General features: G+C 31.5%; 1 pseudogene; it reads left to right on the plus strand.

The window, feature by feature from the left end:
• Positions 1–3,750: 3,750 nt before the first annotated feature.
• LOC111390235 lies at positions 3,751–5,241 on the plus strand (annotated as a pseudogene).
• The last annotated feature ends 216 nt before the right edge of the window (positions 5,242–5,457 follow it).

The following is a 5,457-nucleotide window of genomic DNA, read 5'->3' on the forward strand; positions in this document are numbered from 1 at the left end:
GTAAAAATTGTATATTTATATCATATTATAGTTTAATACAATCCAAAGTAATATAAATTACATGATGCATAAGATTTCTTTGTGTTATCAATATTTAACAAATCATTTGCTAGACTAAAAGTGGTTGAGAGATTAGATACACCACTACAAGAACTAGATTAAGATTCAGTTGAAAAAATCATTCCATAATCAGTATGAGAATTAAACGTTAATCAAAGATTAAGTATAATTAAAATTAATTTTAAAATATAATTAAAGTTTCATTTTCCAATTCTCAACACCAATTCATCACAAATTATAAATTCTCCAATTTCTCATTTTCAATTTTCATAAATCACATATTCATATTTCACGATACTCAAATTAATTTTTAATATCACAATTCATAGTAGACAATTTCTCAAATAACATAGAAATTAAAACTCAATATTTATAAGTCATATCTTATAAATTATTCAAGCATAAAATATTTAAAAATACAAAAACGAAAAAAAAAAGATCATTGACTCACCTAGAGTATTAACATATATTATTTTGTTAAATTTAGATTCAAAATTCAATCATTGCCATAATGGTTAAGCTTCTAATCATCCAAACTAAAGATCATAGGTTTGAATCCTCTCCTTAGGGAATTAATTTTGATAAATATTATAGAAATAAAAATTTTGCACAATGAAATGGAAAGGAAGGAGTTGAACTCAAGACTCGTAATATATAAATGCAAGCTCTAACCAACTAAGCGGAAGAAGGGTTTAAAAATAAAATGAACTGTCAATTATATAACCTAGAATTTTTATTTATTATCAACCAAAAAAAATTAAAAAATAAAAAAAATTCCCCAATGAATCCAGCCAGGGTAACCACCCTAGCTGCCCACCACCTAAATCCCACCCTAGCTACCACCACCTAAATCCGCCCTTCTCTCCTCCTCCCATATAGACGGTACTTAATCGTGAATTCTCTTTCTACGCCCAACAACAAACCTACCCCAAAGAAATCCCAATAAAATAAAATATTTACCATAAGAGAAATGCCAAATTAAATTAAAAAATATGTGAAAAAAATATAAAAGCGAAATTTTTCTTACTAAATATGCAACTTATACAACCATAAACTATCTTCCATTTCAGCCATAATAAACCTTCCGAGAGAAAAGCCCAATAAAATAAAATAATTATAAAAAATAAAATAAAATGATGAATCAAATACGCATAAAATATAAAGAAAAGGTATAAAAAACGAATTTTTTCTTGCCAAATATGCAACAACACTTGATCACTAATTCTATTTCGTCTCATCCATAAATGATAAATCTGTCCAAAGAAAAATACCGCAATAAAAAATAATGATAATTATAAAAAATATAAAATTATGAATGAAACATAGAATGTATAAAGACTTAGCTTCGTAAATATATCAATCAATTCTTTCACTATTATATATTAACGACCGGAATGTATCTTGGTGATTGTTTTCGATCAATTTTGTTTAACTTTTGCTTTTGTGGATGGGCGGTTGGCTTCTGACGAAAGATGAAGAGTTTTGCTTTCTGAACAATTGACTTCTGATTATTATAGAAAATCATGTATAATTTCTATCATGGAGAAAGACAAAAATAAGATGATGAAATAAAAGAGAAACATAGAAATAATCATTCCTCTTGTATTTATATTATTGAAAATCAACTTCCTATATTTATAAGTGAGAATTAGGACTGCAGGGTTCGTAATAATTAGATTGGTTACAATGGCCATTACTAATTTGTATCTAATTCACAACACTATCTAGGGATATCAACAAGTTGAGCCGAAACTCAATGTTCGTGCTCGATTCATGTAAAATCAGTGAGCTTTTTCTTGGGCCCGAACTTTTGCTCGACCAAAAAAATTAGGCTCGATCCGAGCTTTTGGCTCGGGCCTTTGAGAACCGAGCCAGGCAGGCTTGATTTTGATTTTGATATATTTTTTTTTTATTTTTTTTAAGTTAAATGAAGGCAGCAAGACAGCGTGTTGCTACTTTTTACATGTTGTTGTTGTTGTTATTATTATTATAGGCCCGTGAATTTGAACCGATGAGCCACATGGACTGGTTTGGATTTTGCCCAGCACTCCAAAATGGGGCTCAAGGGAGCTGGCCGGTTCGAGCTTTTTCCGGCCTAGCCACTGATGATCCGAGCCGACAAACCCGATTGCCATCCCTAACACTATCCTTGGATGATTTATTACGTACTATATATCTCGTTAAAAACCTTTTTGATAAAAATCCAAGACAAAAAATATTAAGCTCCTGTTCGGAGGGCATTTTTGGGCCAAAAAATTCATTTTCCTATCGTTACCACTTGCTGGCAGCCGAAACAATTGACGATTACACTCTCACGTGGGGCCCAAGTGACCAACAAACGGTCCAAAAATTCATTTTCTTTTTCCAAAAACTGTCCTCGAAACAGATGCTAAATGAAGAAAAATAAGGTACAGTTTTTTTTTGGAGTATTGAAAACAAAGTCATTATTAAACTTTATCATAAAAATTCAATGAGATAAAACCTAGGCGAAGGAAAAAAAATTACATCTATTCTTCCAATAACGTATGAAATTCTAAGTATCCTTTTTTATTTATTGGTGTATAATATACTATTTTTCATATTAAAAATAAGAAAGTGTCTTATTAAGCCTCTATCTAATGGTGATCAAAAACATATTTTTAGTAGATTTTGATAAAAGTTGATAACATATATAATTGAAAAGTTGCAAGTTCAATGAAATCTTTGATTAAAATTAATTATTAATTTTGATTTAGATTAAAATTTAGATTTCAATATCTACCAAATAGGAGCTAAGTCTAATCCTTTAAAGCATGAAGCTTGACATTCACGTTTTGCACTTTTTAGAACTTTGGGTTATACACTTATTATATGGTTAAATATATTCACATCACATTTTTTAATAATTAGATGTCATTTTATTTGCATGAAAGGATTATATTATAACATTTACATATTGACACATTTATGACTTAATTTTTTTTTATCCATACTTATTCTCAAATCAACATAAAATGTTCCCGATTATGGTCTCTCCAAAAATTTCTACAATTGTATTTTTACGTAAGCAAAATAAATAATAATGCAAAAATACGGTTAAATATTTGACCCTTATTTTAAAGTACATTAATATTTTTAGACGAAAACCATGTTTAAGGACAAGATTGATTTTTTATTTTTTATTTTTTTTATCAATGAAATATTAAAAATAAGAATATGATGAACAAAAAATAAATAAAGAATAATAATAAATAAAGATTACTGATTTTGAATATAAATAAAATGTGTTGTATTTATATCATGAGATTAGAGTTTAGATCTACTATCGTGTGCACTCGAATCTTTTACGTGAAATGGAAGAGCAGTCGATAAAAGAATGACAAAAAATGCCCAAGGCATCTGCATTTAAACGTAGTTTAAAATAATGGAACCTATAACTAATACATTTCATCAGAAGTTGAATATCTGTATTAAGTTAATCAAGTCCGATTTGAAAAGTCCCATATGATCACCGATCACGACTATACATATATTGGAACTATAAATATAAAGAAAAAACTCCATGTGCTTACACCAGTCCGATTCAGAAATAACATAAAAAAAATGGGAGTCGGATAAGAAATCAAGATCAAACAATAAGTACTGATGTCAATGCCCACTACGCATTCCAATAAAATATAATATAATAGGGAGACTGATTTCCTTGCTACTGTACATTGGAGACTTTAAACAAAAACATGTAGGAAAGCCTAGAGAGGAAAAGCTAGCACCCCATTTAATGGAAATCCAGCATCTTCCCTTCAACTTCACAACTTTCTTTCTTTTCATATCCTTCACCTTTCTCTTAGTTAAGCTATGGAAGAAATCGAATTCCCTTAATCAGAACAAAAGATTGCCTCCGAGTCCGTGGAAGCTGCCTTTGATAGGAAACCTACACCACTTGGTAGGTGCACTCCCGCATCATTCTCTTAGAAAGTTTACTGCAAAATATGGTCCCATCATTCATCTGCAGCTCGGTGAAGTTTCTATGATTGTCATATCGTCTCGTCAAACTGCTAACGATGTACTCAAAGTTCATGATCCTGCTTGTGCTGATAGACCAGAAAGTATAGGAAGTAAAATTATGTGGTATGACTATACTGATATTGCCTTTAGTCCATATAATGAATATTGGAGGCAAATGCGCAAAGTATGCATTTTGGAGCTCTTAAGCACAAAAAATGTCCGATCATTCGGCTCCATAAGGATATAAGAGGCTTTACGTCTGATTAAGTCTATTCGGTCATCTTCAGGAGAATCTATCAATCTAAGCGAGAAAATATTCTCATTTAATAGTTCGATGACATGTAGAGCAGCATTTGGTCAAGTACCGAGGGACAAATACACCTTGATAATGTTGATGAAGGAAGGTGCAGCCTTGGCTGGGGGCTTCGAATTGGCTGATTTTTTCCCATCATTAAAGTTGCTACAGGCCATGAGTTGGAATAAAAGTAGATTGTGGAAGATGCGTGCTAAACTTGATTCACACTTGACTCCATGATTGGCGAGCATGAAGATAAACTGGGTACAAAGAAAAGAGGCAATATTGGGGAGTCCGATGGTGAAGACATAGTTGATGTTCTACTTAGATTACAGCAGAGTGGGGAATTATCTATTCCAATAACTAATGACAACATAACGGACAGGTAATAATTAGCGTTATGGTTGCAGGATTTGTTTTCCGCTGGAACTGAAACTTCATCTGCAACAATAGAATGGGCGATTGCAGAACTAATGAGAAATCAAGATGTGATGGCAAAGACACAAGCTGAAATAAGACAGGTTGTCAAGGAGAAAGGGACCGTTGAAGAGAGTGATGTTCAACCACTGAAATATTTGAAGCTGGTAATCAAGGAAACTTTAAGGCTTAACCCTTTATTTCCTTTGCTTGCAAGAGCGTGCAGGGAAGAATGTGAAGTCAATGGATATACTATACCCATTAAAGCCAAGGTCATGATAAATATATGGGCTTTGGGAAGAGATCCAGATTATTGGGATGATCCTGAAAGCTTTAAACCAGAGAGATTTGAGAGAAATTCTATTGATTTTTTGGGAAATAACTTTGAATTTATTCCATTTGGAGCAGGAAAGAGGTTTGGGGAATTTGGTCAGATGATCCACTTGGACAATGATTTTGGACAAATAGCCTTTGACCATTATTAAAATGGAATAAAAAAATTTAAAATGTTTTAACTGATAAAATGACAAAATTGTCCTTCAATTTATATCAAATTATTCACCAAACTTCTTTCATTTCACCTTCTTCTTTCTTCTTCCCTTTTCCTGTGAAACCCTATTCCCCAAACTTGAATTCCAAACCCATCTTATTCACCTTAATTTTCACTATATTTCAATATTACAAAAAACTTTTCTTTGACT

The sequence above is a fragment of the Olea europaea genome, unplaced genomic scaffold, assembly GCF_002742605.1.
Source record: "Olea europaea var. sylvestris unplaced genomic scaffold, O_europaea_v1 scaffold662, whole genome shotgun sequence".
Taxonomy (NCBI): domain Eukaryota; kingdom Viridiplantae; phylum Streptophyta; class Magnoliopsida; order Lamiales; family Oleaceae; genus Olea; species Olea europaea.